The 21,727-nt window shown below is 40.2% G+C and overlaps 1 protein-coding gene across 3 annotated transcripts in view; it reads right to left on the bottom strand.

The window, feature by feature from the left end:
* The window catches only part of FRY (FRY microtubule binding protein), a 404,013-nt gene that overhangs the window by 345,188 nt on the left and 37,098 nt on the right, over positions 1 to 21,727 (bottom strand). The window contains exon 1 of one of the 3 annotated variants that reach the window (XM_070239479.1): positions 4,963 to 5,015. The exons of the other annotated variants lie outside the window; for them this stretch is intronic. The gene's annotated coding sequence lies outside the window, so the exon portion shown is untranslated. Of the gene's footprint in view, positions 1 to 4,962; positions 5,016 to 21,727 lie in introns of those variants that run through there. 3 annotated transcript variants of the gene reach the window in all.

Raw genomic sequence — 21,727 nt, 5'->3', positions numbered from 1 at the left:
CTAGCACCCTCTGGTGTCCTATTTGCAGCAAGCCTTTTTGAGTTCATTATTTGCTGTTTCTACAGCTATTTACAAAGGAGCTCTTTGGGAAACTACTAATGTGTCTGGAGGGGAATGCCTCATCAAAGAAAATCAAATACCTGGATCTTACAACCCGATGGTGTGCTAATTATGCCCATACACACTGTTCGCCTCTCTCTGGGGAGCCAGAGCCAGCAATGTGGGTATTAGAGCCACACAGGTGAGTGGAATTGGTAAATGGTGGGGCTCCAAAAGGAAGACTTTGTCATCCTATCCAATGCCTATTTTGTGGAAAGTTCCATGGGAAGCCATAGGTAATCTGATGAGAGCTGAATGTTTGGTGAATAACTGCAATATTAAACCTGCTTTATTAAAAAAAGTTGAATAAGTGAGATGAGTGAAGATATATGGTCAAAAGTGACGTTAGCCCTTTTTTGTTGGGTCAGGAATGCAAATATGCTCCTTTAGTACACACAGATTTAGAATTGACTTCAGATTTAAGAGTCAACCTAACCTGAAATATTAAAATTAATAATTGCCATTCAATAAATTCTAAAACTAAGGATAAAAGAATGTAAATTATAATAAGGCATAAACAAACAAATCAATCTTATATGAGTACAAATTTCTGAAGGAAATATACACAAATGTTGATAGGGTTTGTATTAAAATAGGAAGATTATGTGTCATTTTTTCCTTCTATAATTTCCTTTCTTCTTTTTTTTTCCTTTTGGTCATGATAGGAAATATCTTTTGTAATGAGGAAAAAAACTCACTTCAGTAAATGAAAGTTCTTAAAGGAGAATGTCCTTGCTCAGATCTTTCTGAAAATATATGTAAAGAAAATTAGGACAAAGGGAGGGAGTATTTCATCCTGTTTCCAAAATCTCCCACTTGGTAACTATAAATCAAACTTTTATTTATGATAACTTCACCTCATGCCTTTTGACTCTTTCTTTATCATCTGATCCTAAATCCCAAGTGCTAGAAGGAGGTGCCCTCATTTCTGGCTACTGGTGTCCTGTCTTTTCATTGTCACTGCTGAGTAATTGACAATTTATGCAATCCAGCTCATCTGCTTAGCAACAGGAAGGGTGGGGCTCAAAACAGAGGAAAACTACAGGAGTAGCATTCTGCAATTGTGAAATGAGAAAGGAAGAATGGGAACTGGCTACACACAATACAAAACTATTTTCAATACTAATTAAAACTATTTTCAATACTTTCAATACTAAACCCCAAAAGAATAAATCAAACAAGAAGTGTTCTATATTCTTCTCATACAAAACTCTATAATTATAGCCTTAAGAATGCCATGTGATTAGAATGCCATAAATAATGCTTTAACGACAAATAAACAGAAAGTTCCTCGCTCATGGATCTCTAAATGGGTCAATGGGCTTTGCCTCAGACATCTCCTTAGGGAAAGGATGTGGCTTAGCTGAGAGTCAGACAAACTTATGTTCAGAGAGGAGCTCTAGCCACCCAGGTGAGAACCTGTGATATGGTTAATTCTGACTGAGAACTGCTCAGTACCACACCTGCTGGACTTTTCACTTCATCTTGTATCAGCAAAAAGGAAGGAAGAATGGGGAAAGAACTGGGACCTGCATTAGAGTGGTTCCTAGTATTACAAACTGTCTGTTTCTGCCAAATTTCTTGAAGTTTATGGCTATAATCTCATCAAATGAATGAGAATTCAGAGATCATAGGTCTTAAGGATCCTGTCTCCAAGTCACATTAATTTATTCCACGCATCTAAACAGAAATGTATTAGATTTACAGCACCATCATGTTTCTTCTTTACGGTGGCCTTGATCACAAAAGCAGAAGAAAGAGGTTTCTATGAACTGAATTGGCCAAATGAGAGTAAGTTTGGATTTTATTTTCTTGATTAATCCTTAGGAATTGAGGTAGATCAGCCAAGACATCGCTATGAAATAAAACAGAAAACATCATCAATTTCCTACTTAACAGATTGTCTTGTTGCTTGAATTTGTTCATTCATTTGTTCAAAATACGGCTTTTGAGCATCTACTACGTGTGCTGCTCTAAGCACTGAGGCTATGGTGACAAATAAGACCGTCAAGGTTCCTGCTCTCAGAGCTTACAGTTTGGTGTGTGTTCCCACATGCAGAATAAAAAGTAAAAACTAATAAATAGACAAGAAAATTTCCAACAGTAACAAACACATAGGAGAGAATTAAAGCAGAGTGACATGAGAAAGAGTGACTTCTTTAGACTGGGTGTCCTGGGAGGCATGTCTGAGGAGGTGAATTAGGCTGAGATATGAAGGTTAAGTAGGATCCAGCCATTCAGAGATAAGGGGTAAGAGCTTCCAGTCTAGAAGCAGCATATGCAAAACCTCTATGGTATATACATATTTGATATGTTAGAGAAATAAAAAGTAAAGTAGTATATTTAGGGTGTATAAAAGGGAAGAGTGATACAAAATGATACTGCAGAACTAGGCAGGGTCCAAATGATGTAGGGACCTTGTAAACCAGGGCAGAGTCTGGATTTTATTGCAGGTGAGATGGGATTCCACGGGGGAATTACCAACGGGGAAAGGAGGGTGTGACAAGTGTTATTTATGTTTTGAAAAGATCACTGTGGCTGCCGTGTAGAGAACTGACTGGAAGGAGACAAGAATGAGAACAGGGAGACAACGGGGAGGCTACTGCAATAGGTGAGGGTCAGAGACAACAGTGATGTGGACTGGAGTACTGATCATGGAAATGAAAAGGAGTAGATATACTGGGATCTGTTGTGGAGGCAGCGTTGATAGGATGGACTGAATGTGGAGGGTAAAGGTAAGAAAATAATCAAGGAGAAGCCTCAGATTTTTTGTTTTGATGTTGGATGATGGTGTTATCTACTGAAACAGGAAAACTGGGGGAAGAACAGGTATGTGATAGAAATTAATTTTTATTTTGGCCATGTTAAGTCTGAAATGCCTCCAAGACCACCAAGTAAAGGCATTTAGAATAAGAGCTGAATATTTAGGGGAGATGTCAGGACCAATTATACAGTTTGAGTAGTATCAGTGTGTGGGATTGGAGATGACCTCAGTAAGAGTGTGTAGATAAGGAAGAAAAGGGTGCTTGAGAGCCAGTGTCTTGGGACACTCAGCATTAGTAGTTGGGTAAGAGAGGAGAGCTAGCAAAGAAGACTGCAAAGGAGCAGCCAGGGAAGTATAAGAAAATCAGGAGGGTATGGTGTCCAGAGAACAAGTAAAGAAAGTGGGGAGGTCAGCATAGTTAGCTACTACCAGGTGCCTTAGTAAGTCAAGAACAGAAGGGTGACCAGGGAGCTTCGCAACATGGCTAGACTGAATGGAGGAGGGCGTCTGCACAAAAATAGAGCAACTGAAACTATAGTCAAACACCTTGCAGTACTGTATAAACATGGTGTCTCTTTTCTAAGTTATATGAAGCATCTTTTCACTACTTAGAGCACATACCTTTTTTTCTTTCTATAACCAAACCACCTAAATATGTATTTTAACTTATAAACACATGTTGTAATACATAAATTGAAAACAGGCTTTATCAGTATTTGTTGCCTCTTTCTCTCCTACCTTATCTTACTTTATTTAAAATCAAGGGTATTCGATGCAGACAGGTAAAATGGAAATCAATTAATGGTTGCCCTTAGTAGAAAACATTTTTTCTGAAAATAAATTTGAAACCATTGGCTAAAATAAAGTTTGGTGATTATCTCTGGGTTTCAATGATTCAAATGATATATTATCCCCATTTTACTACAGAAAAACAGGGTCAACTTTGTGTAGACCCACAACTGAATCTTAGTGACAGAAAAGGGACTCATGTGTCCCAGCCAAGAATTCTTATTCTTTCTAATTTTACTTAGACAATTATCTTCAAATGTTAGACATTCTCCACATTTAAAGCTGGGGAAACTTCCATCCGTGGAGCCACTGAGCTGAGCTCCTGGTCGTAGTTCCCTTTCTGTCTTCTGAACACAAGATGGACAGGCTGCCCAGCACACTTTCCTCTGAGATAGCCCAGTCATAAGTTGCTGTTATTGTTTTTGTGACAATTGAAATTTTCCCACTGCAGCTACATTCCCAAGTGCCCAATTTAGTCCCCTACAAACAGTGATTAAGACATCTATTCACCATTTTTCAGTGGTGAGAGAGGAGAACAAAATTTCCAATTTGCCTTAATTGATATTCATGCAGAGCTGCCAAATTTGAGCAGGAGCATAATAAAGAGATGAAAGTTCAGTTTGAGACGGAAAAATAAGAGTTAGTTAATACACCTGTTCTTAGAGGAAACAATTAAAAATGTGACACCTGGCTAAGACATTAATTAGAACGTTTTCCAGTTTATTGCTATGGATAGAGAGCCATTTTCTTTTTTAAATCACACATCTTTTGAAAGCTTACTCTAAAACCAGCCTTTACTTTTCAAGAGATTTTCATGTCACATCACTGGGTAAGTAAGTGCAGAGTAAAATCAGGTGTATCCTGCATTTCCCCAACTGGCATTCTCTAATCCCAGAAATATCACGTAACTGATGTTCATAACGAAGTCTTGAGGTGAGAGAATATCCCAACAGCAAAAATAATAATACCTCACATTTATATGGAGCTTTACTATTTACCAAGCATTTTCACACACATTGTTTCATTCGATACTCAAATCCACTCTGTGAGGCAACTGTCGCTCTCATCCCAGATGAGAAAGCTGAGGCTCAGAGAGGCTGAATGCCATGCCTGAGGTCACACAGTCATTAAGAGAAAGGGCTGGGACTTAAAGCCAGGCTTTCTGACTCTGAGTCTGTTTTTTTCCACCAGGGCTTAGCTCTGCAGCGTCAAGAAGATAAACTAGGCAAAAGCTTTCGTGATAGGTTTACTTTATTTTATCCTACTTGTTTGTAAAAGTAGCAATCAAGGGTTTGAGGATTCTGCTGTACCTCTCTTAACTGTGTGGTCCTGCGAAGGTCACCTGTCTCTGTACTTCAGTTTTCTCATCTGCAAAATGAAGGACTTGGATTAAAGACTCTTACACCTCCCCAAATTCTGAAATTGTATTAACCAGAACATATGAGTGACCAGAATATTCTACTCATCTAATAGCCTTGTACTACGCGTTATATTTCTTTGTGTGTTTTGAGGCACAGCAATTTCAGTCACACTGCATAACGCAGTCGAGTTCAGCTTTAAAGTGAAAGCTTATTAAATTATTCATTTGAATGCTCTTTGGGAAATTACAGACCTCTTTGAGTTTATACTGTGTTTCTCACCAGACTATCAGCTTCTAAAACGCATTATTTTCTCGGTTATTCCCTATTCAGTTATCCAGTATCAGCTAAGTCTTTAGTGTACATCTAGGAACCAAGAGATAATTGTAAAAACATAACTCAAATTTGGTTCATGCAGAGCTTATAAAGAATAAGATATAAAAGATCAGTCAAGGTGAAACAACTGAAAATCAACGAAAAGCTGTGTTGGTGAAACAGACTGTAAGGATTACACAGGCATTTAAAGTGCAAATTAACACTATTTGCTCTACTCACGCTTAGAACTGCGATGAGGAAAGTGGAAAATTAAAAGGACTCTCCTTGGTTGCCTCTTCTTCAGTTTTCCTAATTATGAGAATTTGTGAATTTGTGATTTTCCAATCATTTCATGAGTATAAGTTTCTAAAATAATATACAGAATTTCTTAGGGACAAGGGTAATTTGTGTGTGTGTGTAACTAATAAGTTGAATGCAATGGATCTGATTTTTCTACAAAACTTATTGAAAAATCATTCTCCTTAATTTAGAATGAAATCCAAGGTAAAGTGAAATTTCTTTTAAAAGAGCTGAGAAGAGCATTTTTGAGTGTAGAAAGGGAGGTGCTTTTAGACAGAAAAAGCCTGAAGATAGGGAGGGACAATTGTAGGGAATCTCACTTTAGGGGAAAGATGCATTAGTTAAATGTTTTTTCTCTCTATTTGTGGTTCTAATCAATCAAACAAACATTTCTGGGAGACAAGCATGGCCAGACACTGGAGTGGGAGGGGTGAGGTGACAGATGAAACACTGTGGGCTGAGAACCGTGTGCATCCTGTGCCCAGCTCCCACCAGGATGGCGCATGTGGTTGAGGTCCTCCCGGGCCCCCTCCATGAGCAGAGCACAGTCTGTGGGGTGGAGTGAAGCTTTCTTTGTAGAGAGTTAACTTGCCCAAACAGGTTCTGAAATAATGATTGTGGTTTTATTTACACTGTATAGTACTGAAATTTTCTAACAGACCATGCAATAATGCCTATTTTAGGAAATAAATTTTATCTACTTATGGCACTGCAAGAAACAAATTTTCCCAGTATGTCCTCAGCAGTAAATGTTTACAGCTCAGTTACTAATTATGATGTGCTTATAAGCAAAGCCTTTGAAAGCCACTTCGTTGGGGTTTTGAGGCTTCCTTGTACTACGAAAACGTGAAAAACGTCAAGATGGGAGCAACGACATAATTCAGTGATAGATCTGTAGAAATCAAACTTCTTAAAAAATAGGCATTATAATAACTATATTACTTAGAACTGTTTTGAGTCTTGATCTAGTTTAAAGTAAAAGAGGATTAGAAGTCAATGGCCCACAGTGCATGTTTGGGGTGGAGTGGGGGATGGAGCTTAATGAATTAGAGAAGATGACCAAAGACCCAGGCTTTGGGAGGAGAGGATCCAGGGCTGCTCAAGGAGCCCCAGTCACTGGAACGAGACACTCAGAAACTGCACTGTGACTTCATCCTTTCCAGTGTAGACAGGCTTGTCACATGGAGGACAATCTGTGGCTCTGGGATCACAAGCCAACAGACAGAAAACGGCTCTCTTCCCCCAGCTTAAGTTCAAAAATTCCCCAAGGAAGGACTTGGTCTGATTTGAGTCTTGAACTTATCTCTGAATCGACGACTATGGCTCGGGAGGACTATAATGTGCTCAGCTTAGCTTGAGCTATTCCTTCCTCCCACTTCCCATCATGGCCTGATGAAGACTTTGTCTTAGAAGAACGGTGGGTGGGTGAGTGTGTAGAAAGATAAAACAGGAAATACCCACTACAGCTATCATTAATGGAGACTCTACTAGGGCCAAGATGCTTTACATGTATTATTCTCATCAATTATTCCAACAACCATGTAATGCAAGTATTATTATACCCATTTTGTAGATTGCAGAAATGTAACTAGCTTTCCCAGGGTCATACAACTAGATAAAGGTACAGCGAGATTTGGATTCAGATAAATATGACTTCAGAGCCCAAGTTCTTTCCACTAAGTTGCTGCCTTTAAAAAAAAAAGAAAAGAAAAAAGCTGTTATGTTGACTTTTTATCTAGATTTAGCAGGGATGGAAAATATGTGGCATATATATTTCTAGTCCCAAATCCTGCACCATACAGACATCGTTAATTGATCACAGACCCAGAATTTTCAGCACGGAACTTCAATCATGTCAGATTGGCACGTGAGTTGAAACCTATCTCTAATAAGTACATTACACCACTTGATGATTGAGGCAGAAACAAAGGAAACACTAATGCTTTTTACCAGAATGTGCAAAACTACAGACAATAGCAATACTTTTATTTTGAAAAGCATTTAACTATGGGCCTTTGATACTGCTTGCTGACATTTAGAATTTAAATAATGTGGCTGATTAAAAAGCAATTATGGAATTTTAAAAGAGACTTGGTGTAAAAATTAGGCCAATAATTTACTTCAAGGGCAAAATTTTGTTTGGTTTCTTTTATTCATGGAGCTGAAAGGAGTTATTCATTAGAGGAAGTGTAAGATTAACATATGGCTTAGGCAGAAAGGCAAGAATGGAAACAAAGAAGAATAGTGGAGGGATGAGAATAATGTCCTGCAACGAAAGGCACTCTTTCAAGCTTCAACTGGATACAGGAAGTGAGAAAAGTGAAGAAGAGCTGGCAATTATATTTGAGTGCAAAGCCTGAAAAAAACAGCCTAAGGCTACTAGACTAATCCAGAATATTAAGATTTTAAAATACCACTGGAACCAAGGTTAGCATGATTTCCCTTATATGGATTCAGGTCTAACAACATGTTTATTTAACAATAAATATAAATTCTGGCCCCATGTGACAGTCAGGGTTTTAAAATAAATCAGGAAAAACTGAGGAAATGGATAAAAATAAATGTTATAAAATCTGCCTACCTCTTCTTTTTGTCCAGTTTGCTTGATTTTTATGGAAACCTGTTTTGCCGCCAGAATCATGTTTCTGTCTGATAGAGGTCGATTTCTATATTCTCACAGAGTTGTAATGTGGAGTGCAAGCAATAGATGAGAAGTAAATATGGGAATTATAATTTCTACAAGTCAAACAGAATTCATATTTTTCTGAAATGTCTTGGCACTATTACTCCATCAATACTATCTAGGTTAATAAACATCTGTTCAACTTCTCTGGAATTTTATAATAAACTACCTCCTCTGAATAATAAAGACAACACATGCTTTCTACAGCATTTAAACTTCATTTATTTCACAAGCACAATTTTCACTATCATAAAAAATTCAGACGCACCAAACATACTTCTCGGTGCTCCAGCCCCTTCCTGTCTTTCGTTTCTCTACCGATCATACCTGCCTCTGCTTCTAACTCTGGGCTACATGCTTGCCAACGGTCCCTCTTCAACTTTATCACAATATCCTTACTTATAATTCTTAGCTGAAACGTAGCCACCCCACTTGTAACATAATTCTGGAAGAGAATGGTATAATCCAGACTTTTAGAATCCAGATATCAAAAGAGAAAGAAAGAGGAAGACATGATTACGAAAGAGAAAACCAGAGAGATGGCAGCATAAGAAGGACTCGGCCTGGCCTTAAAGATGGAGGAAGGGGACATGAGCCAAGAAAAGCAGGCAGCCTCCACAAGGTGGAAGAGGCAAGAAAACGGATTATCCCCTAGAGTCTCCAGAAAGGACTTACATTGTGATCTTAGCTCAGTGAGATGCATGTTACATTTCTGATCTACAGAACTGAAAGGGAATAAATTCATGTTGTTTTAAGCCACTAAGTTTGTGATTCTTTGTTACAGCAGCTACAGGAAACCAATTCACTACTTTGAGTGGAATACCTTTCTGGCCCACAAGTCACATGTCTGGTCATCATTAACTAAAAATAAGCCAAATCTCACTATAATCTATTTATTATAGAGTTGATTTAAGTATGAAACTCCCAAACAAAAATGTAAACCCTGAAGTCAGGGTTGTAGAGAATCTTTAGTATATTAAATTAATTTTCTCACTTCCGCAGTTAATAATTATTTCTTACTCCCTTTGTTAAAGGCCTCCGAGGAACTTACTCTTATTGTCCACCCAAAGTTTACTCCACATCCTTCATTTCACTGCCGCTCCCGTCCAGTCCCTCTAATCAGGCTCCTCACGGTCCTGCCTGCCTCCTGCATTGTTACTCCTGGGTCCCTGTGCCTGAGACACTGCCCTCCTAACGTCAACTAAATCGCCTCATTCACGGTTTAAGCCAGCACCCTCATCACCTCCCACATTTCCTTACACTTATTTCCTATAGGAAGTAGTATAACCAAGCGTTCTAGGCACAGAGGTACTATTATATCAGGCAACAAATAAAATTCGAAAAGGAGAGGTCATGAGGTGGCGTGTGGCATAAGGCATGCCAGAAGCTAGAACACCCTTTTTCTCTCGTAACTGCATCTAAGCCATCTATCTCAGGCTGCCAACTCCCTGAGGAAAGGAAAGAGACTTTATCTTTCTTGGATTCATTTCTGTATTGTACCAGTTACAGTGCCTTCCACAATCTTACTAAGTTCCATCACTTTAGCCTACAGATTGAGTGTCATCTTTGTATCTCAATGACAACATATTTTCTGCTTTGAGCACAGAGGCCAGCTGCCTGGCTTCAAATTCCAGATGTGCTACTTACTATCTGTGTGAGCTTAGCAAGCTGCTGAACTTCTCTGCTTTCCTTTCTCCATTAATCATTACTGGACTTACCTCAGGGGTTTTCTGAGGATTCAGTGAATTAAAATATGTAAAGCCCTCATAAGTGTTTGCATTTTCACTAGAGTTTTCTTAAAGATCTTCACCCCAGAGCAGTCAGCCCTCATCTCAATGGGGAGCAACAGAGGATAGAGTGTGGGCTTCAGTGTCTGGCTGCCTGGGTTTAATGGCAACTTCACCACTCATTGGCTGTGTGGCCTTGGGCAAGTAACTTAATCACTCTGGGCTCATTTTGTGTAAAATAATAAGAGGACTTTCAACATACAGTTCTGAGGATTAAATGATGTAACTCATGTAAAGGGCTAATAGCAGTGTCTGGCAGGTTAGCAAATACTCAACAAATATGAATGTTAATTAGGCATCAACAAACCCCCTTTACGCATTAGGGAGCACACGACACCTGAGTGGTTTTCCCACAGTCCACTGAGAGAGGCGGCCATGGGCAGCTCAGGTCTCTCCACTGCTCATGTGGTTGTGCAGAGGTAGGGATGGAGAGAGGTCAGTCTTGGGTCTGGCACACAGACTTCCAGTGTGAGGGGGATGTGAGGTCCCAGCAGCCTCTAAGGAACTGCGAATGGGATCTGTGCTGAGCATCACTAAGCAATTGCCAACATTCCAGCCCCCAAGTTTAGTAGGTGCCCCCACCCTTAAGCCCTTGGTTTCACATCCCAGGATGGGAAGCTTCTACAGTGAGGTCTTCCTTCCACCTCTACTAAGGAACTCTGCCTTGGCAACTGAATTCCAACCTCCTCACCACAGGCAGCCCCTTCAGGCACTGTCAGTACACAGTACTGTCACTCATCAACCACCCAATTACTTTCTCTGCAGCAATGGTGCCACCTGCTAACTCAGCCCCCAACTCCAGGGCAGCTCTCTACTGTGAATTTTCTTCCTGCTGCTCTCTATACCATCTTGCTACCATGAGCCACAAGAGGATGCCAGAAAAACACTATTGTACTTTAAAGCATGTGCTGTGCTAAAGTGTGGGTTCACGTTACTGCTCTGGGACAGGACTGACAACTAATTTATATAAATATAAGGCAAAGACACTGGACACTGAGAGAAAATGAGCTGACTTCAGCATCATTTGCCTGGAGCTTACAGCAGCACCCAGTGGGCAGTGGGGCCTCAGTTACCCTGGATAATGGACCAAATGCTGCAGAATGAGTGATGAAGATGCTCTGCACCACATATTAAAATATTATAGAATGTTAAGGGAGAAACTCCCTCTTTCCGAACATAATACTTGAATACATTTTCATTTTTCACATATAAAATGTATTAAACTATAGAATTCTGTACAGGAAGAAATTGAACTTGCTTAACTCTCCACTTCCAACATTTCGTCATTTTCTCCACTGATTGATTTCAGTCTAGGTTGTTGGTCTAACACACTCCATAGCCTCAGTGTGGTAGGCTGAATAATGGCCCCTCAAAGATGGCCACATCCTAACCCCAGGAACCTGTGGATACATTATCTTGCATGGCAAAATAGATTTTGCAGATAAGATTAAGTTAAAGATCTTGCAATGGGGAGACCACCTTGAATTATACGGGTGAACCCTAAGTACAATCACAAGGATCCTTATCAGAGGAGGGCAGGAGGCTCAGAGGCAGAGAGGGAGATGTGACTTTGGAAGTGGAGGTCAAGAGTGTGCAGGGCCACGAGCCAAGAAATGCAGGCAGCCTCCAGAAGCTGGAAAAGGCAAGGAAAGGGTTTTCCCCTAGAGCCTCCAGAAGGAATACAGCCATGCTAGTCCATTTTAGACTTTTGATCTCCAGAAACGTAAGAGAATAATCTGTGTTACTTTAAGTCACTAAATTTACAGTAATTTGTCACAGCAGCCATAGGAAACTAATACACTCAGAGCAGGGTATGCAGAGCATTCTGTACTGTGTGTACAAAGCAAAATGTAAATAAACACTAGATGTCAAAACAGCAGGGAACATTAAGCAGCTCCTAATCATTTGCCTTACACATAAAACAAATATAAGCACGGACAGCTAGCTTAAATTTAAGCTCTCCAGTATTAGTTTTTAGGGTATTTAAAAAATTGCATCTGATTTTAGGATCCAGTAGTTTAAATCCTATCATTTTTCTGCTTCTTACGAGTTTCTTCCACTTTAGTTTTCTTTATTTATACCATTCCACTTCTATTCACAAGGTCAAAGTTTTCGGTCTAAAATTATCCTTTTTCTTGTCTTAGAGTCATACCCAGTCAGGAGAAAGCTTTGCTGTGGTTTTCAGCTCCCAGAAACCCCCTGGGGCTACTTAGTTAGGCAGCTATGAAGTCGGCTTCATTCTCAGCGTGGAGTCCTGCTGTGAGGGTGGGAAAGTGGTTCTTGCTCCCAGGGCTATTCCATGAGCCGTCAGACAGCCCTGCGCCTCCTGTGCCAGGGGCACTGTTCTTACCCAGAACTGTCAGAGTCGCAGAGCGGAGCCTTGATGGCCCCTTGAGCGGCTGCATTCAAGCACTAGGGGCTGGGCGGGGGGGCTCCTCTGGTTGACAGTGTCATTTCAGATGTGTTCCCTCTAAATAAAGCGATTTTCAGTGAAGGTCCCTGGTGTCTCTCACAACAAACCTGTGACTTGTCATTCTAAGGGGCTGGTTGTCTTCTGATTTTCTTCCAGTCAAAATTAAATGAAGGCACTTTTTCTTAATGCTTGGCACTGAACCCCATCTAAACTGTTACTCAAGTGAGCACAAAGCCTTCTCCCTAACTTGAAAAGCCCTTCCTCCTGCCCATTCTTCAAGCACCAAATCTTTGAGAACATTTCCAATTGCTCCAGCTCAGAGAGATCTCTCCCACTCCTGACCATCTCTAACGTTTGTTCTTCTAATTTTCTATTAACTTAAAAGCTCCAACTTAAAACAAGGTCACAACCTAAGTCTATAGATAAGTCTAGTGTCTTGAACTCAGAACACTTTTTCCCATGGATATAACAACAACAATAACAACCAACCAGGGCCCCCAGAGAGAGCTGTGCAGGCCGTGCACTGCAACTTCAGGGGCTTGCTCTGTGCAAGTCTTGCCACTAACATTTACAAAGTGCATACCGTGTGCAAGACACTGTGCCACGCATATCATGAGGATCAATTCATCCCTTTATTCGCCACAAAAGCCTTACTATTTTCATTTTACAGATGAGGACGTTGGAGTTGTGAAAGGTAAACTGCGCAAAGATACAAAGTCAGTAAGCTGGGATCCAACTCAAACCCAGGCCTGTTTAAATTAATATATTAAATATTTGCAACAAAAACAGTGAAACTCTAGAAAGTAATGCTGTGGCAAATAAAGCATAAATAATAAAATTGGAATATGAAGTCACATTGGTTGACTGTGTATTTTGTTGGAGTTCAAGGTAAAACAATTGCTATGGAAGAAATGCTCCCCACAGAAAGGATTTGTCTTCAAATACTGAAAGATGGATACCAGGGTTCTAATTTGTATGCCTGCTTCAGAACAAGTGAAAATGAGAATGAGGGCAAAAAATACAATACTCTCTATATGAGTTTCTCAAACAAGCCATCAAGAAATCCTAAGTATTCCAAAACTCCCCTTAAAGATGCAGGTCATGACTTAATCTCAATTCTACCACCACATGAATTATTTGACCTTTTGAATAGTTGTAGTAAAATACAGCAAGAATGATGAAGCATAATAACATGTCATAGTAAATGTAATTTCATATGGTATGAAGTTTAACATGTATAGCAAAAAGTTATTTACAGTGGCTGAATGGTTGATTAAACATGCTGCTCGTGTCCATTATTTTAAAAAATATTGGGTATTAAAACTTTGCTTAGAAACGCAAATTCTTATTCTATTGTCATTTCTGGGAAAATCATATTGGCCATACCTCATTTTTATTTTTTTCCTATAAATATAATTTGCTGTAACTTTGAGTGCCTCTTGAAGTAAACTTTTGTAGATAAAAATGCCAATAAAATGTGCTATCTCTTGACTTTAATATCTTCTGGAGATGTTTTCATTTGCAACTCACTTTTATAGTACTTTTTGAGGTCTATTATAACCACTTTTTAGGTCTATTAACTCTACTTCATTGTGACTTTTAAATTCGTATGTTTTTCTCCTCCATCTCCTGACCCAGCTATTAGATTATGAGTTTGTCAAATTTCTCAAGGATGCATTTTTGTTGTTGTTGTTGAGGAAAATTTGCCCTGAGCTAACATCCATGCCAGTCTTCCTCCACCTTATATGTGGGTTGCCGCCACAGCATGGCTGACAAGTGGTGTAGGTCTGCTCCTGGGATCTGAACCCATGAACCAGAGCCACAGAAGCAGAGCATGCCAAACTCAACCATGACGCCATGGGGCTGGCCCCAAGGATGCGTTGTATTTATCTTCTATGCAACAATTCACTAAACATTAAGAGTCTTCTATGTAACGAGCATTATGCTGAATGCTGGGATCAATAAGCCTAGCCCTACCACAGTGCTTAGCTTACAATAGACACCAGAAAAAGTTTATTGAACAAATGGATATTTCCTAACATGCAAAACTTAACAAAAATTGGAAAGACAAATATTGTCTTTGGACAGATAATATTTGTTTTGTCTTTGGAAAGACAAAACAAAACTTTGGATAGACAAATATTGTCAAAAATAACACCCAGTCATTCATGAAAACAAGTAGAAATGGGGATGTTGATAATGGGGGAGGGTTGTGCATGTGTGAGGGCAGGGGGTATAAGGGAAATCTCTGTACCTTCTCTTCAATTTTGCTGTGAATCTAAAACTACTCTAAAAAATAAAGTCCTAATAAAAAATTAAGTAGAAATGTTTCAGAAGATTTTACTTAATACAATCTAATCCCTCCCAGGGCAGAACGAAAATGTCCTGTAATATAATGCCGCACTGGATGCTTTAGAATATATTTGCCGTTCTCAAGATGTCAGACTATACGCAAAATGTTCAGCAGTGTTTAACCATGGTATTATTAATTCCCTTCACTGGAGCCTTGATTTGCTTAAACTTTGTTTCTTAAAACGTCATGAATTTCAATATCTGATTATTCAGACTGTGAAAGCTCCTTCCTGTAGCTCATTTACCGTCCCCCCTACCTGGGCTGCATCAGTTCCTGTCTGTCTGTTTTGTGACTTAGCGGTATTACTGACGGGCAGCACTCATGGGCCCATCTTAAGATACACTGATAAATATGGAGCATGTCTAATTGTGTTGTTCTGACATTTCTGTAAGAATGTTACTTTTCTCATGAGAAATCATCCACCATCTAATTTTCATGACTACAAAGTGGAAGTCATTCAGCACATACTGATGGCTGAGCACGAACCAAGGGGCACTATTCCAGCCCAAAGATAATGTACACATGCTTATTAAGACTATTAACATTATAATTGCAGCCTCTGTTTCTTTTCCCTGCTGCCTAGACTCTCTCCAGGAGCCATCAACTCTTTTATGTGAGGTGCTCAAAAGGATAATTATCTATCCTGTCAGGAGAGCAGATAAATGACATTACATGGTCCCTGCCTCAACATAGTTTTGTTTCCTTTGCTTGCATCCATGGTAAAAAAGAAAATAAAAACATTATAAAAAGGATGAATTTCTTTATATTCACTTTTTTCTGAAAATCATGGGCTTAACATTATAGATTATGTTTTACATATGAAAATGTCAGAAATATGAAATTGTACACAATTTTCTCCTTATGCAATGAAGAGTAATAATTGTAATATGTCGAATTTTGAATTACACGTATTTGAAAAGGGCAGTAAACATATTTCACACTACTTTATTCGACACCGCAAAAAACATAGTATATAAAATAAATTTAAGCAGAAATTCTTGCTTATATATTTTTTCTCTAAAGTTAAATGACTGATATATCAGAATTATGATCTCATAACTGATACTGAAAAGTAGAAAATGATAGCCAGCTCTTTGTTTCTTAACCTTCGTATAAAGTTTCACATAAGTAAAGGAAGGAGAAAAAGAAGAAAATATTTTCAGAATCAGCTGACATATACAACAAAGTCACAGAAACCTAATATTAATGTATCAGTTTTAGATTAAGATTTAGAAACAGGATGCAATGTCACCATGGTGAATTCTATAGATAATGTACAAGAGGAGCCGGGCTGGTGAATAATTGATATGTGCCTAAGATGAGAAAAGCTAATTTACAGGCTGTTCCTATATGACAGTCACTATGAAACCTCAAATAAGCAAGTGATAGGCCAACAACACACCACACAATTATACACGCATGGTTCTGTGCTATTAATCACAGGGACACACTCTACAGAGAGTGAAAAGTGGAAAAGTTTCACATTAAATTATGTAGGTATTTGGATACTGTTAACCAGGCAATAAAAAGGCAATAGAAAGTGTGGTGCTCTGGGTTCAGAGCATTTTCTGTGTGTATCTTACCATACGCTCACAGCTGCTTTGTAAGACACTTCACACAGGCACAAATTGTGTCTCAGAGAGGTCACTGACTGGGCTAAGATTGCCCGGCTGGCACAGCACACAAGACTTCTGCCTCACCTTCCCCTGTAAGATAAGCCCCTCTTACACTAATCTGCTTTGAGGATGTTTTCCCCAAAGTTTAGCTTTACTTAAACAAATAGTACTTTTGATGCATTAAAAACAAGGCCAGCCCCTCCTCTCATGCTCAGCTAAATAGAGTTCTGTTCGATTCCATGAGCAAAGGTAGGAAGGACGTCTTTAAAAATGTATTGCCTTCCTTTTATAATTTAAGCAGATCAAGAGACCTGACAAGGAATCTAGGTCACAAGGAGACTCATCTTCATCTGCTTCTACCTGTTGGACTGTGCTGGTTTGTCACGCTATCATCCTGGGACAGAAGTATGCTGAGTGGTCAGAGACAAACAGACGGAGTATTAACAATGCACATCCAACCCGAAGTCCTGCCATTATCACGAGGGATTACAAAGCTACATAGCTTTTACGCCAAGTATCTATCAATATTTATGCACAAAGGAAAGGGCTGCAAACCTGGCACTGTTGTGTTCCTTTTCACTTAACCTCCTTTCAACTCTGAGTTCTGTCTTAAGGAAATGAATTGCCATATCTGATAGTGATGGCTTCCAAATGCTCCAGGCACTGACATGAGGGTTGGCATATAAGAGGAGGCTTCGATAGCCTATCATTTGCGCAAGCTGGCAGCAGCTGAAAGTGGAGTCAGAAGACTGAGTGTCTGGCACTTAGTAGGAGCTTAACTGTTTGCTCATTTTAAAAACATTTGATGGATTGTTCACTGGTGCCCCTGAACTGCTGCAGTCCACTGAGCCCCCACACCAGGAATTCAGTAGCTACCACAGCTGTTCTGTAACATTGCCAAGTATTTTAAAGGGCCCTCCATATAGACTTGCCTCAATTAATATGTAGGCAGATGGATATCTGCAAAAGATTGGCCCTGAAAAACTTAGGCAGGGCCGGTCACCAAAGCACAAGCATGCATAATGCACTGGTACAGGCATGCATTCTGAACAGCAGAAGTACTACATTAAACTGAGCAACATTTTAAAATAGCAACAGGAATTATTCAAGTGGGAACAATAAAACGCCATTTATCTACTGTCTGCTGATCATTATTCCTGATTTTCCCCTCAGTCATCTTGCAAGAATTAAAAAAACAAGGGTTCAAACATGGCATAACCAGTCAGGAATGTAAGATTTGGCTTTGAGGAAAGAAAAAAGCATTCAGAAGTGGGAGAAAGGATGGCAAAATCCAAGGTGGCTAAGACTGCAGTGATGGAGGCAGCACAGCAGGGGCTGTGAGGGGCCAACTGAGCTGCAACTTTCAACCTTTACTTGACTGCAGCCCATGAGGAGATATGCTTTTTATATGGAGCCCCAGGACACAAATAAATGGGTTATCTGTGTACACACACACACACGCACATGCATACACAAGACTTACGTAAACAAATTAGTGAAATAAAAGTGTCATGAAACAATACTTAGCCTTACTAAGTGTAAAGCACTCATATTTTCTAGTCTGTTCTGTTCTACTCTACTCCATGATATTTATGTCACTAAAAATGCTGATTTTGCCCCACAGTGGGTCACAATCCACCACAGTCCTCTGAGTAGAAAACAGTGCTTAGTAGCATCTAAATTTCTATTTATTTGATTAACTGCAGATGCTAAGTGCTAGATTATGGCATTGTTCATTCTTTGAGGGAAAAGTTTTATACACTGAAAGTCTTTTATATATATAGAAAAATTAAAAAATATTTTTTCTGCAAGTATTTACTTTGAAATTTATATCAATAATAAGTAAATTTTTAAATTAAAAGAGATGAATAGAAATAAAAGTTAACCTACTTGGAATAAACTTGTGGTACTCAATTGCTATAAGATTTCCTCCCTCTGTTTACAGACAGCAAGGTAATCGTTTATATGGCTGTAGATGTGGGTGGACCCAAGGCCTGGGCTCAGACCCTGGGAGGTAGTGGAGGAGCTTCATTCCTCCTCATACCTGCCAATATTTAGAGCTGAATGTCCTTAGGTAGAGTCTAGTGGAGTCCTTCACCCATATATCTAGTTGCAGCAGAGAGGTCTTTTTGGAGTAAAGTGATCTGAACCCTAGTCCCTTCCCTTTCAGATTCAACATTATTAACATTTGTCTGATGACAGTACCTTGTCCAAGAATAGATGGAATAAAGGATAGAGGCGCCTGAGAGAGAAAGCCTCCGGAAGGTAGGAGGAGATAGAACCAGTGGAACTGCCTTTACACCAAGGATTGGACACTGAGGAGATATTTGTCTATGTCCATGAAGTGACTTATTCTAGAATCAGTTCCAAGGCAGATGGTGGCAGGTGGCTCCATCAGGATGATGCTCTCAGGCTGTGTGAGTGAAATAAGAAAGGCATGCCACTGGACCTCTCATGACAGACTGAAACTCTAAGGGAAGGTACATCTACTCCTGCCCTTGAGGAACCACTGCAGTTCGGGTGAACCAGCAGGGCGTGGACTGGCGGCAATGTCAGTGAGCTGCCACTGGAAGTCAGCAGTGGTTCTACTGGGCCACTTTTCTGTGTCTTCCTGAACTTCAGCAGATGGCGAGACCATACCTTTGTCTTCAGCTGTGGCAGTGAATGGAGCACCAGGACCAGCAGGGTTGAGTAGCTCTGCGAGAAACTCACCTCCACGGGAGTGCCAGGGTATTCAGTTGCCTTAGGTCATGGTGGCAAGAACAAGAATTTATCACTCAAGGGGCTCAAGCAGCCTGGCCTTGGAGACTTCTTTGTCTCCAGCCTCTTCAAACAAGTCTAACACAGAGGAAACCATATTTATTTCTCTTTGGGGAAATGGTATGCGGCTCTCTGCATAAAAGTGCAGAAACAACTTTATGGATTTGCTCATGGAGGGAGGCAGGCGTGGTGGCAGCAACAGCTCTGGATTTTGCTCCACAGCAGGGAGCGCAGGCATCAAGACTGACCTCTGGACAAGCATAAGCACTTATGATTTACTGAAATGACCAAGGATGGTGATGGTGGTGGTGCTACGACTGGATGCCCTATTTAGGGCTGTACTTTGAGGAAAATGAGTGGCATTGCTTGTACGAGTGAACCTGGACACACTAAAATCTTTCTTTCCTTTTTTTTCCCCCACTGGCTCATTTACTGACAAATATTTGTATATAATTATGAACAAAATACTGTGCCAGTCTAACTTAGAAACCAGTGACTATGAAATGGTTAAAGAGAAAAAAAAAAAAACATACAAATCTTGAGTAATGCATCCAGAAAGATGTTTAAGGATGGAACGTGAGAAGTATTATAGAGTTGGGATCATCCTCAAAACAGCTCTCTCCTGCCAAAAACCAGATCAGGATATGAACTTAAATAAACCTTTCTCATTCACCACAGCCCGAGCAGCAAGATTAGAGAGAAGCGGCCTTGCAGAGAGAGAGAGAGAAGGGGAGACAGAGACAGAAACAGAAAGAGAGAGAGAGAGAGATGAGTGTGCATCCCTGGCACAATAAATAGCCGCAGCAGGTATTTCCCAGAATGTTTTAAAATTCATGTGGATAAATTTATGTAATAGAAAAACTTCAAAGTACAGTTAATGATGACTAGATCCTTTAAGTCTGAATTTGAAGCAACGTGAGGTGGAGGCATCTCTGCAGCCTGCCACAGAGGAGCCAAGGGAATTTCAGCTCTGCCACTAAACAAATGAGAGGCACGGAAAAGGATCAGGAAACCTGAGCCATAAACAAGAAGAGGCTCTGGGGGGACTGGGATGTTAAGGATTTCTAACAGCGCTAGGACAGCAAGGAACAACGGGGGTGCCGAGAGAAAGGCACTGTAAGGCAGACTATGGTCCATGATTTGCCTGTTTGTTTAGGAGAACCATGATTTAATGTTTCTCAGGTAAATCTTTACTTTTCTTCAGGAAATCTGAGCTGAGGAATTCCTACAGGTAGTTTTATAGATTTCCAAATTCCTATCAAGGTGCAGGTGCTCAGAAGGGGCAACCTTGCTTATTCTTGTCTGAGGGTGCTACACATTACATTGGCTGCCGTGGAAAGTACACCAAGGAATAAGAAATGGACTCTGCCTCCATGCCCCCAGTTTAATAGGAAAAGTGAACACTTTATATAAATAATGATACTAGGACGTTAAAACTGGTAAGTCCCAGAAAAGAAACAGATAAAGCACCGTGGGAATTTGTTAAAGGATAAGTGATTTCTGGCTGGAGGTGGAAGCAGGGAGAATTTGGAGGCCAGAAGTTTCGTGGCCAAGAAAGTGTAGCACAAGGCTGACAGCCTGGGCTTTGGAACGCAGCTCAGATCTGAGTCTCGGCTCCTCCATCTCAGGCAAGTCACTAAACTTCTCTGAACAGTAGTTTCTGCAGTTGGTAAATGCAGATGAGAACAGTGAAGGCACTGCTCAATACATGCACCGATCTCCCAATAGAACACAGAGTCTTGCCCCTGGTAAACGTGCTCAATTAATGCTAGCTGCTATTATTGTTACGAAAGAGGCCTTTGTTGAGCTTGCCTCAAAGGCTCAGGATGATTTTGATTTGTGGGCATGGGGGTAGGGCTGTGACGGGGGAAAGCTATGACAAAGCCGTGGTATGAGAGGGTAGTGTATGCTGTCGTCGCTCTCCCCTTCCCTCTCCCCTCCACCCTCCCGCTGTTAAAGCAAACTCGATGTGATGCTATGGTTGGAATGAGAAGTGCTGTGTGTCCTTACATGACCTCATGGCAGCCTGCTCCTCCCGCATGTGTGAGTGACAGGGAGGGGGTGGGAGTGAAGAGAAAAGGCTTAACATATTGCACCCTTTGTGCACACAAGCATGCAAGTCTTTAGTGACATTCCTATTGTGGCTGCACAGGTCAGTCAACCAATTTCCATAATGGAACATGTAAGACTTGTTATATGCAGACTGCTCTATCTTTGGGATCAAACTAGAAACAAGCGTTCATTTGCACAGCAACCCCTTTAAACTTACACATTATGACTCTATGATGCTGGAATCTGACCCAGCAAGGCTCATTCTCTCCCTCGAAAAAGCTACAGGCTTAGAATAAGTGAATTTAAAACGCAAGAGCCTCTCACATTCCAGACTCATGTTTTTAGAGCCTTTCAGTCAAGTTACAGTTTGGAACCAGCGGGAGGTTCAACAAAAGGCAACCGCCATGATAGCTTCCAACTTGAAGAGCCGCTGCCTCT

The sequence above is a fragment of the Equus caballus genome, chromosome 17 (genome assembly GCF_041296265.1).
Source record: "Equus caballus isolate H_3958 breed thoroughbred chromosome 17, TB-T2T, whole genome shotgun sequence".
Lineage (NCBI taxonomy): Eukaryota > Metazoa > Chordata > Mammalia > Perissodactyla > Equidae > Equus > Equus caballus.
Note: the sequence above shows the minus strand (reverse complement) of the source record. Positions and strands in the feature narration are given on the sequence as shown.